This window comes from Lygodium microphyllum, chromosome 9 (genome assembly GCF_053477565.2).
Source record: "Lygodium microphyllum isolate KBCC chromosome 9, Lygodium_microphyllum_v1.1.10, whole genome shotgun sequence".
In the NCBI taxonomy this organism is placed as follows: Eukaryota; Viridiplantae; Streptophyta; class Polypodiopsida; order Schizaeales; family Lygodiaceae; genus Lygodium; species Lygodium microphyllum.
The window spans coordinates 92,048,860-92,061,840 of NC_141143.1; the positions used below are offsets into that span (position 1 = coordinate 92,048,860).

General features: G+C 44.9%; 1 protein-coding gene across 2 annotated transcripts in view; it reads right to left on the bottom strand.

Moving 5' to 3' along the window:
- The window catches only part of LOC148031294 (dynein regulatory complex protein 9-like), a 52,482-nt gene that overhangs the window by 22,259 nt on the left and 17,242 nt on the right, over positions 1 to 12,981 (bottom strand). The window lies entirely within an intron of this gene.

Genomic DNA, 12,981 nt, shown 5'->3' on the forward strand with positions numbered 1-12,981 from the left:
GTAAAGTTCTGACCCACACAAAACTCATAATGATCTGGGCTAGAACCCCAATAGAAAGCAGCAAAAAGTCCGAAAATACAATTTCTGTTTTTGGCTGAAGTATGTAATTGAGGAAGAAATTGGTAAAAATTTGAGAGAATAATTGCATTCCCCAAAGTTTTTTCTCTGTTACACAATGCCCTAGAAACCCTGATTTTGATGTATGAAAATAAAAAACTTCAGGCACAATCTGCAGTGGATAGTCACAAGTGATGGGGGACGGGGATGGTGACAGGGACAGCCAAAAATAGGGGGTTGCAGGACGGGGGACAGGGACGGCATTAAAAAATTCAAAATATATTTAAAAGATTAACATTTTTTTTGCAGTAACTTTGAAATTCAGAATATGCATCATCAAAGTAACATACAAAGGCGTAACTTCAACAACTCTAGCCAAGCTTTGAACCAGCTTCTTGCAAATGCAAAGAATTATTTCCAAGAACTAGTGGACTAGGCTACAATACTCAATCCACCCAAAGAACATCGGCTCTCAAAGGGCCTTGAAACTGTATCAATAGACTAGGCCCCAGCTGTTGGAGGGGCTTGAAACAGTCTTAGTAGACAAGGCTACAACACTCAAACAGTTCTGAAATAATCTCAATAGACAAGGCCACCCTGCCAGCCTCAAAAGGGACCGTCACTGTCCCCATCCCTGTCCCCGTCATGGGATTAGGTTGAGTGGTTTTCCCCTCAAACAGTTCTAAAACAGTCTCAATAGACAAGGCCTTGCCAGCCTTGAAAAGGACTATGAAAGGGACTATTGAAGAAGAGCAAGACAATGAGGAAGAGGATAAGGATTATGAAGATGATGACAAAAGTAAGAAGAGGGAAGATGATGATGATGGTTAGATTCTTCTCCTGTGATCTTACATGATTATCTATCCTTGGGTGTTGACCATAATTAGCAAAGAAAAGTTGGATTGAGTGGAGGTAGGGAAGGAATTATTGTATGCAAACTCACCAAGGGGTAATAGATCCACCCAATTGTCTTTATGATAGTTGACTGTGCATCTAAGATATTTTTCAATTCACTATTTCTATTTGTCCATCACTCTATGGATGATTGGCTGAAGAAAGATTCACTTGTACTCCCAAAAAATTAAAGATGCTTCCCCAATACCCAGATATAAATTGGGGACCGTGATCACAAACAACATCATCAAGTAACCCGTGGTGCCGATATACCTGTTCCAAGAAGAGCCTTACTGTCCCTTCTCCATTCATACTCTTGGTTATTGGGATAAAGTGTGTCATTTTTGTGAATCGATCAACCACCACCAAGATAGAATCATACCCTCTGGAATAAAGTAGTTCAACAATGAAGTCTATCAATAAGGATGACCATGGCTTACTTGGAATAGGTAATGGTCGAAGAAGGCCATGAGATCGATGATGAGGGATTTTAGCTAGATTCCGCATGTCACAAGAACGCACAAAGTCCTTAACTAGTTTCCACATTTGCAGCTACCAAAAATACCTTGAAGCCAGCTTGATTGCCTTTTTAACCCCAAAATACCCTGCTAAGGGGAGATTATGTCTCTTCTTAAGTATATCCACTTGCAAAGGACCAAGAGGAATGCAAAGGAGTCCTTTCTAATAGAGCAATCCACCAATGTCCTGAAAATCCCTTTGAGTTTGTTCTTGGTCTTGATGTGATTACCTCCTTATGTCCTTGCCGAATGAGTCTTTGTAATTTCCTTCTTGACCTTTGATTAAAATTCTAAGTCTTCTAGGGCTTTGCTGATAACTACCTTTAACTTCAGTTGCTCACGTTTCAAGATTACTGAATTCTGTTGGTTGGTCGTGGGCTTCATCACCTTCTTTTGGTGCCAAGTAGGATCTTTGAGATAAAGTATCTAGCTTTCCTTGTTGGTGGCCAAGCCTATAGGTAATGACGAAGTCAAATTGGGATAGAAAACCACTCCATCTTGCTTGGCGATGATTCAAGGCACAAGAAGTCATAAGATATTCCAAACTCTTGTGATCCATATAGATAGTGAACTTATAAGGGCCACCTTCAAGTAGATGTTGCCAAGTCTCCGAGGAGTCCATAGTAGCTAGAAGTTCTTTATGATGAATTTCATAATTGATCTCTATAGTAGCAGAGAATTTTGTTGAGTGGAAAGCTACTAGATGAACTCGATTGTCATCACCAATTTGGGGTGGAACAACTCCAAGGTAAAATTTGAGGCATCTGTCTCCATGATAAAGGGTTTCAATGGATCTACATGGATGAGAATGGGTACTAAGGTGAAGGCTTGCTTTGATCTTTGAAAAGCTTATTTAGCCTTTTGATTCCATACAAACATATCCTTTCCAATTAGGTTGGTTAGAGGGGCAACAATATCGGAGTAATCCTTGATAAAGATTTGATTAAAATTTACAAATCCCGGAAAGCATTGAACATATCGTATAAATGAAGAATCTCCCATTCTAGAACAATTTGTACCTTCTTAGATCCATGAAAATTCCCTTCTCAAAAATGACATACCCCAAAAACTCAACTTCAATTTGATGGAAAGAACACTTTTCCAACTTTGCATACGAGCCTACTTCCCACAATTTATTTAAGACTATTTTGATCTAATGATCATTCTCAACTTGGTTCTTGGAAAAGATCAAGATGTCATCCAAATAGATCAAAATAAAGCCATCCAAGTATTCTCAGAAAATATCATTCATCATATGTTGGAAAACTGTTGGAGCATTTGTGAGGCCAAATGACATGACAACATATTGAAAATGTCCATATCTTGTGCAAAAAGCTGTCTTCCATTCATCACCTTCCTTTATCCTAACAAGATTGTAAGCCCCACCAAGATCTATCTTGGTGAAGACTTTGGCTTTTCCAAGTTGTTCAAGGAGTTTTAGAATCAAGGAAAGAGGGTAGCAATTCTTAATAGTAATCTTATTGAACCCTCTATAATCCATGCAAATATGGAGGGATCCATCTTGACAAATAGAATTGGAGCCCTTGCTAGAGATTTTGAATGACATATGAATCCCTGTTAATATAAAGCTAAATGTTGGATTTGCAGATAGAAGGATACCTTCTTTTAGGTTTCTTGAAGCTTTGCCCAGCCACATGGTCTCTATAAGGCTAGATGTCAACGTTTCTTCCCGACAGTGATGGAGTAGTAGCAGCATAAATTCTCATCATTCCTTTGTTAGGACAATATTTAGCTATGTGTCCTAACTAGCCACAATACATGCATAATTCATTAATACACCACCTTTGCTTTTCTTAAGCTTTCAATGGCTTGAACACATCATATCCATTTGCATAGGCTCTGCCTCGAACACTTGCCCTTCTTGGGCAATTGGGTCTTCCAAAGTCTTCATCATGCTTGAATTCAAAGTGGCTCCTCGACGTCTTTACTGCCTTCTCTCAAACAGGCGGTTGTCACATTCAATTGCTTGAGAGAGAAATTCATTAAGTGTATGCACCTTTGGCATAGTGAGCAAAATATCTTTAACATTAACTTTCAATCCCCAACAGAATAGAGTAATAAAATAATATTCATGCCATGTTAAATCATTTGTAAGCTGCCGAAATTCTGATGCATATACCAATGCAGGTCTCAACCCTTGGCATAAATTTCTAATCTTTGTTTCAGCTACTCTTGCTCTATCTACTTCTCCAAATGTGGCAGAGAACTCTTGTGTGAAGGCCTCAAAATTATATAGCAATGGGGATTCCTTCTCAAGCAAGGGGGCAAACCAAGAGAGAGCTATACCTAAGAGAAGAGCTCCTACAAGACTGACCCGAGAAGCTGTTAGCCTCTCACTTTTAGTGTTGTCGGTCTATCATGTCCCGATTGTGAGCTCCTGTCAGAGTCTGACGAAGACATGGGAGCTCTGGCATTTTAGTGTGCATTTCCTGAGTTCTGTGAGCATTTTTCAGCATTCGCCAGCTTGGACCACTCCATCAGATTGACTCCCTGATTTTATTGCCACACCACTTTTTCTGCATTTTTTAATGCAGCCAACTGCATTAAATGCTGTTGGCCAGCTGACAGCTGGTTGACCGGGCCAATTTGGCCTTTTTCTGCTATTTATAGCAGGCTGGCTGGCTGGGGCAGATCACTAATTTTGCTGGCTGCTCCTCTAATTGTGGGCACACTCCGTCTCCAGTGCTGCTGCTGCAATCATCATTTCAGGCCAGATCTAGTGCCCTCACAAACAACTCGGGCTACATACAAGGACTGATCAGTTCATCTGTTTGCATTCAGTATTTATTTCAGTCGGTGCAGATTTCTTTGTTCCTTTATCTTCCTGCTATCTTCTTTCCCTATGTTTGAGTTCCTTAATCCGTTGTGCACTCCCACATGGTATCAAAGCCAAATGAGAAATCACAGAGGAGCTTTCCATTGCAATGGCCACCCCGAACTGACCAGCAAACTTTCCCAGATTTGCATTTGCTGCAAATGCAGCCTTCCTCGCATTAGGTGACTGCTCTCCCCTGCTTCTAGTCTTCTTTGCTGCCCAGGCGACTACCTACTAGGTTAGGCGAAGTCATCTTGGAGAAAACACAATTTTTTCTGGCCTTCCGCCCCCTGGTAACAATCTCTAACTGTAGGCGACTACTCCTGGGCACAGGCGACACCATCTAGGAGCAGGCAACAACTAATTTCTCCTATTTTCCTGCTCTCTGCTTGTCCAACGCAGTTTTCAGTGTGATTGCAAGTTTTTAAGGATGTCTCAAGACCAGTTTTTCAACTTTACTAACTTGGAGGATGAGGTCTCTCATCATTCTTTTGAACAATGGCAAGATTACTGGAGATCTAAGTCCCCTGTGCAGACTCTACGATCAAAGCGCCCCTCTCCTTCTCCCTCCCTTCATATTTCTCATAAGGTGCAATCTATCGGCTTGAAGATGCCTTTTACATGGCACCCACTCTACAAGTACCCATGCTTCTTTCCCTGCCCAAAGAAAACAAGTTGGATGGTTCCAACTATTCTCTATGGTCATGTAAGGTGGAGTGCATTCTCAATACCTTTGACCTTTGGGAGCTTATTTCTCCCCTTGTTCCCCAACCCATGAAGGACCTTGCCCTTGGGCCATCAATGGATCGTGCAGCCCTTTGGGATTGGCTCAACTCTAGTGCCTAATCCTTCCTCTTTACGAGTTTAAAAGATTCTATCTTAGTTCATGTTCACATATTGAAGACTACGGTAGAGTTGTGGAAGAAGCTTGCCTCTCTTTATCATTAGAAGGCATTTTCCCATAGGATCTCCTTGGAAAAGGAGCTTCAAATGCTCAATGTTGATGACTCTGCTTCCATAAAGGATCATATCAACAAATTGGAGGATATGCGGGATGAGTTTGCATCCCTTAGGAGGATGATATCTTCGGAGGATATGGCTAAGATTCTACTGACTCAACTACCATCTTCTAAGTACGATGTCTTCTATACCAACCTTCTGACTTCAAGGATGACTCGAGATACTCTTCTTTGGAAGAAGCTATCACCGCTTGTCCTAAAGCATGATGAGCATCTCAAAGAGGTAGGGACTAGTGGATCCGGCTCCATGAAGGCTTTAATTGTAGGTACTCGGGGCGGGAAAAAGAAGGGGAAGCCTCAAGCTAAGAAATAGAAGGACAAGAAGGATGATTCCAAGGATGAGAAGAAGAAGCAACCCAAGTGCCCACGTAGTGGAAAGGACACTCATCTTGAGAGGTATTGGAAGAAGTACCCCCATTTGGGTGCATGAGGGTGGACTCTACACACTCACAGCCCTTGTTGTGCAATCTTCACACAAGCTTGGACTACTTTGGCATGCTCGGTATGGGCATTTGAATCTTGATGCTTCGTATGGGCATTTCTTGGAGTACAAGAGCAAGGCATACTTCCGTTTCTACGAGTGGAAGGTGTTTGTAGAGAAGCAAACCTCCTTCAAAGTTCATGAAGTTCAAGCTCATCATGGCGGCAAGTTTGTTCTAACCTATTTTTTTATTTTTGAAGGGATCAAGGCATTCAGATGGAGTATTCCCATTCGAACACACCATCTAAAAATGGTGTGGTGGAGTGAGTCAATTGAGCCATGCTTGAGGTGGCCCAATCGATGTTGGAGCATAGGGGTCTTCCCCATTCTTTGTGGGGTGAGGCCGTGGCTACTATGGTTTATAGGTCATCTACTTCAGCATTGCATGATATGACTCCCTTCTAGGCTTTCTTTAGAAAGAAGCCTTCTATTTTTTGCTTTCACACCTTTGGATGCGAGCCATACATCCATGTGGACAAGAAGAAAAGGTGAAACAAACTTGAGTCCAAGTCAAAGAAGCTTATCTTCATTGGTTACCATACAACCACGAAGGGCTATCGGCTCTATAACACGTCGACTCGTGAGATTGAGGTGAGCAAGGATGTGATCTTCCATGAGGATGAAACCTCCGAGGATTCGATTGATGGTGCTTCAACTACAGGTGATTCTTCGTCTTCGACACAACCCCCTCCCCTTCCCCACCATCATCCCCTCCCCTTCCTTCCAGGTTACCCCTTGGCATCCCTTCTTTCTTTGTGACTCCTCCCCCCCTCCTCCTCCCACACCCTCTCCCCTTCCACCCTTGACAGCTCCTTTATCAACTGCTTTGTCATCGAGTATTCCTACCCCTTCCCCCGTCTCCTTAGGTTTCCTCAGGGGGGATTCAGCCATCAAACGGGAAGCTATCTTTATCAAGTGAGAAAAATCCTCCTTCCCTTAGTGAGGGGGAGTTCCTTACACAAACAGGTGCTTTACAGGTACTAAAGGGTACACGGAGATTCAAGGATTACTCACTTCCTTGAGGTACCTCTTAGCCACGCAGGTCGGCCAAGTTACAAGGTAGGCGGGATAGTTAACTCTATGTAAACTATGCTCTTATGTCTTAGATTCTTCAAGATCATGAGGCTACTACAATTGATGAGGCCATAGTCACAAGTGACGCAAAACAGGACGGGAGATGAAGAGGAATTGCCATCACTTGTGACTATATAGTCACATGGAATGGAACGTGAGATGGAAAGAAGCTACTATCCCCGCAATCCTTAAGTCCAAAAATGGCTATCACTTGTGACTATGGAAGAGGCTCTTGCACAAGATGTTTGACACAGTGCTATTCATCCAAAGAAGCGCAAGGTGATTGATGTCAAGTGGGTTTTCAAGACCAAGTATCTTGTAGATGGGACCTTAGACAAGCATAAGGCACGGCTTGTTGCCAAGGGATTTTCTCAAAGGGCAAGTTTGGATTATTTTGAGACTTTCGCACCGACAACTCAGATATCCACTATTCGAGCTATTCTATCTTTATCCGCCCATCATCGTTGGCCCGTTTATCAAACAGACATGAAGTCGACTTTTCTCAATGGCATCTTGAAGGAGGCAATTTATGTCTCATAGACTCCTAGTTTTCTTATGCACAGGAACAAGGACCATGTTTACAGGTTGTAGAAGGCTCTTTAGGGCCTGAAGCAAGCTCCCAAGGCTTAGTATCAACAGATTGATCAATTCTTCTTGGACAATGGCTTCCATTGATTGGATCATAACCCCAACCTTTATTACAAGGTTGTGGAGGATAGGTGCATCTTGGTCATGTTGTATGTTGATGACCTCATCGTTACAGGGAGCAACACATCGGAGGTCGATCATATTGGGCCAAGAGTTTGACACGACGGATCTTGGGATCCTACACTTCTTCCTTGGATTGGAGATCTATCAAATGGCACATGGCATTTTTAACTCATAGCACAAGTACATCTCCAAGCTTCTTTCGAAGTTTAGTACGGCTGAGTGCCACCTATTTTACACCCCTTGGATCCAAAGTCCAAGCTTTTGGCAACAAGAGATCCCCTTACTGATGCCACCCACTACAAGTACCTCATTGGCTCTTTGATCTAGCTGATCCATACTTGGCCGAGCATCTCTTTTGTGGTGGCTTTGTTGCCTTCTTTCATGAAGGCTCCTACATAGGCTCACTGCAGAGCCACCTACGCTACCTACAAGGGACTCGATTCTATGGGATCATGTATGGAGAGGGAGCTACTCTTTCAGGATGGAGTGACTTTGATTGGACAGATAATGTGGACTCACGGTGGTCCACTACACGTTGTGCCTTCTCCCTTGTGCTCAGGAGCCACCTCTTGGAGCAATAAGAAGCAGCCTGGCTCTTTCATCTACAGAGGCTTAATACCGGGCCCTTTGTTCTATAGCTCTGGAGGCAATTTGGCTCCATCATTTCTTGGTAGAGATTGGGTTTCCACAAAAGGACCTTGTTTTTTTCCAAGAAAAGAGAACTCTATTAATAACACCTCAGAGAAAGTCCCCCTAAGGTAAATACAAAGTACAAGAAACTCTATGAAGAGTAACTAAGTACATCAAAGATACAATGGTTGTGTAAACAACCAATCTGGTGGGCTCTAGTGCCAGACCATCTGAGGGGTAGTGTGAAAGAAGGTGTCTGAATCCCAAATCCTCAGGAAAGCCTCTCTTTTCTTCCTCATCCCCTCAAAGCTGCCCTGCAACCTCTCCCATCTCCCACGGAGAGTATGGACTATCTCTGTCCAAATCCTCGATAAAGACTCCCCAATGGATATATCCTGAAGATCAATGACCTGGCTACATCTCGCAATCCATATGTATCAAGCTATAATGCTGGAAATCAGCTCCCATCTGTGACAATCTCCCTGAGTCCACTGTGTCTATGAGTAATCTGGGGTAGGGATCCTGCTCAGATGTTGTCCAATGATGAGAAAAGAAATGCTCCCCTAAGTGTCCTCATAGCCGCAAGCTGGACCTCTGTCTGTGACCCAAGCTGCAGTCCCCCCACATCGCCACCATGGACTCTGTTGTACCATGGAATACTATCCTAAGAACTCTCCTCCAAATCTCTTGGGCTCTAGGACAGTCCCAGAGGCAATGTCTCTATGTCTCCTCTGGCTCACCACATTGCGCACAAGCCACTGGGTCCCTGCCATATTCAAGCCAAGTGCCAACTGCTAAACTCCTATGGGCTAGAAGCCATAGAAAGAGAGATATCTTCCTGGGCCTCAAGTTGTCATGTAGCCGCCTCCAAAAGTCGTATAGGAACTCATCTGAGACTCCCTCCCTATGCCAATGAGGGATGGCTGCAGGCTGTGCTCTAATCTTGCTCATTTGTATCCTCCGTCCCAATCTAGTAGTGTAGCCAAAGAAGGGAACGTCGGATGGCCTATCAAGGAAGGGATCCCTCCACACCCACTCTCCTGGATCCCACTAAGGTCTCTATAGAGGCCTCCTCTGGTATGCCCAATATCTCCATCCATCTATAAGACAAGTGGTTGGGTCTGGGTCTATGTGCCATTTTCTTTAAAAGTGTGCCACTACTCTGATTCTCTACCTGGAGCAGCCACTGAGTGCTATAAGGTCAAGGTCCTCTCACTGGAGGCGGCCATCCTCCTCAACTGTGAAAGTGAGTGTCCTGTCTTTGCTAGATGCAATGACTGCTAGAAGGATATCCCCTCTAGAGAAAAGACCAATCCAAGTCTGAGAGGAAGCTGTTTCAATTTGCCAATCTGGTGGAACCCCTTCCATCACGGCCTCAATCATAGCCCTGGCTCCCCTAAGACCATGTAATCTCTGCCTTTGGGTCTCATGTGGTAACTCCTGAAATGCAAACCAATCCCCCATTGATATAGCGACCTGTAAAGAGAATCTCCCCCATGATAAGTGTGTCCGCTGCCCAATGGTGTGGCCTGACTCTAATCTCAAATAATAATTAAAGAGAAGAGGTTGTCTCCTCTTCTCTTCAATAGTAGTCGGGGGGAGCTGGTGGAGCCCTGGAGATACAGATCTCCAAGCTCTAATAATGGCAGCTGCAAATCTAACCTCGAAGCTCCTCCCTAAATCTCTGGTGCTGATCTGAAATATCCAGTGAATGCTGGGCTGCCATGGTCCTCCATGTATAGGTGTCAAGTCCTCTAGCCTCCCCATCAGAAGTTCCTTCCAGAGCTCCTCTCTTGGAAGCAGACCCCTAACAATGAGCTTGATCAATAAGGCTTTCCTCTAACTATCTGGGTCTATGATCCCCAATCCTCCTCTGGATCTAGGCTGTATGATGACATCCCAAGCCACCTTTGCTCTGGCTGGACTCACATCTCCTCCTGACCAAGTGAAGTTTCTGATGAGGCATTTCACCTGGCCAATACACGACCTAGAGAATGCCCAACAAGAAGTGATGTGCCACATGGTTGCAAGAAAAACTTGGTTGGCAACCACTACTCTTCCTGCCACCAAGAGTCTCGCCGAGCTCCAATACAAAAGCTTCTGTCTGATGCTCAAAAGGAGGGGTGCCAGCTGCTGCTCTGAGGTGATGTCAACCCCCACATGGCATCCGAGATATCTCACAACGGTCCCGCGGGGAACCCATGTGAAATCCTCATGTGCTCGCCACTCTAGCTGTCTAGTGTTGCATATCCAAAATCCAAAGGATTTGTGCCAATTAATTAGTGCTCCTGATGCTCTGCAAAATGTCTCCATGGCTGTTACAAAGGCTCTAAAGTTGCCCTCATTCCCATCCAAGTAAACTGTTGTATCATCAGCAAACTCCACATCAAGAAGCTCCTCAAATTCAAGGATGGGTAGCCTGATGCCTCTGATATCTATAGATCTGTCTCTCAAGAAGGAACCCATGGCCTCTACTACAAATAGAAACAAGAACGGAGCAAGTGGACATCCCTGTCTAACTGATCTATGGATGCAAAATCTATCTCCTCTTGCCCCTCCAGTCATGACCTAGCTATGTGCTGAAGAATAGAGAGCCGCTACGCCCTTGACCCACTGCTCTGGAAAGCCCATCCTCAGCATTGTGCCCTCCAAGAACTCCCAATCCACGTGATCATATGCCTTCTCAAAATCGAGAAGGAGCACAATAAGGTCTTGCCTCCTGGATCTAGCCAAAGCTGTGGTCTCCCAGAAGGTGAAGATGTTGTCCAAGATGCTGCGCTCTCGGACAAATCCTGTCTGAGTGGGGTGTATAATATCTGACATCAATGGTGCCAGCCTAAGACTAATCGCCTTTGCGAGGATCTTATAGGCAGTTCCAAGCAAGGTGATCGGTCTCCACTATGTGATCTCCAATCTATCTCCACTTCCTTTCGGGATAAAATGAATCAGCCCCTCAGAGAGTCTCTCTGGCATAGTCCCTGATGCCATAATCTCTTGAAAGGCTGAGTAAAGACCTTTTTGATAAGATCCCAGTAGCTCACAAAGAAGGATTTATCTAGTCCATCTTCCCCTGGACACTTGCCTAAGGGTAGTGTCCAAAGTGCCTTCTCCAACTCCTCCTCTGTAAAATGGGCCATCAGATTTCTGCTCATCCTGTCTATAACCACCCTCTGCATGCTCTGCCAAACTGCTTTTTTATCTCTCTCATATCTAAGGGGTCCTAGTAGGGATGTATAGTATTGTGTGGCCACCTGTCTCGCCTCTAGAGGGCCCTGTGCAATGGATCCATCAGCTCTCCTGAGTCTCCAAACACCCTGTCTAGAGTGTTTAGGCCCTGTGGTGTGGAAAAAATTCCTATTAACCCTGTCCCCAGACTGAGTCCAAAAAGAGGTTCTCGCATGAAATATGTACTCTGATCTAGCTTACTTCATGGAATCAATCTCTGCCCTGGCGGTATGCATCCTCTCAACTATCCATCTGCATCCTAGCCGTCTCTCCTCCTCCCTTTGTAAGGCAACCAATGATGCCCTAGCAGCTCTTTCCTTCTCTAGAAGGCTCTGTCTCCTCGTGGCCTCCTCTCTGAAGAGGGAACTAATCTCCTCTAGGCTCTCATCCAAGTCACTAGCTGCCCGTCCAGCTGAGAAGGGTCTATATCTCCAGCACTGTGTGACTGTTTCTCTAAGATCATCCTCATAAAACAAGTGCTCTGGAATCTTGACACTTGAATGGGGTTCCCCTACTCTCTCAAGAAGAAGTATCTAAATCGGTGAGTGGTTCGAGAGGGTCGTGCCAGGTATGATGCCTGTAAGGCCGCCTCTGTCGCAGGCCCAGTCATCCACATAAAATCAATCAATCTTGGAGAAAGTCCTGGCTCCTATCGCCCTGTCTCCCCTAGAGAACTGAAGTGAGCCTGTGGTCCTACCAAACTCTGCTGTGAACCATGGGTGCTGGCCTCTAATCTGGAATAAGAACTCCTCCCAAGCATATTGCTCTCCTCCCCTAATGATTTCTGTGCATCTGCCTCTCCTGTCCTCAAGAGCCTCCACCATGTTAAAGTCATCCCCTACCATCCAGTGATCAACCTATGGTAGAGACTAATTGAGGGTGGTCCAAAATTGTCTCATGTCTCGTTGGCCATTCAAGGCGTAAATGGCCAACAAACCAATGAGTGCCTCCTCCACTCTCACCGAGACCCACATGGCTCTCCCTGGAATCAGAATACCCTAGCCCTGTACCGACTGAGTCCACTGCTCCCCAACACATATACATGCTCCAACCTGTATCTCGGTAGCACCTACAGCTGCTGCCCAATAAGTGTGACTCTGACCTGGCAATAGCTTCTGTCAACATCGGGATATCCTGTCTACCGAAAGATGGTGCTCCTGTAACATAAGAAAATCAATCGATCCTCTAGCTAGAGCTCTGTGCAGATCTTGTCGCATGAGGCTTTGTCCCTGCCTAACGTGACGACCTCCGAAGCCTCATACATTCCATAGAGAGTATCCTCATGGAGTGTGTCTCAACCTCTCAGACCGGCGTGGCTATACAGCCCATGCCTGCCTCCTAGTATATACCCGATCATGTGTCCTCTCCGCTATCTCTACTACGGGGTGTAATGGGGGGAAGTCCTCAGAGTAGGCATGTGAGTCCTCTACCTCCTGCTCACTGTCCTGGGCTATCACGGCCTCCTCTACCTGTTGTGTGTCGGGTACCTGAGATGGGCTAAGCTCGGGAAGCTCAACCTAATGGAGCAATGGTCTG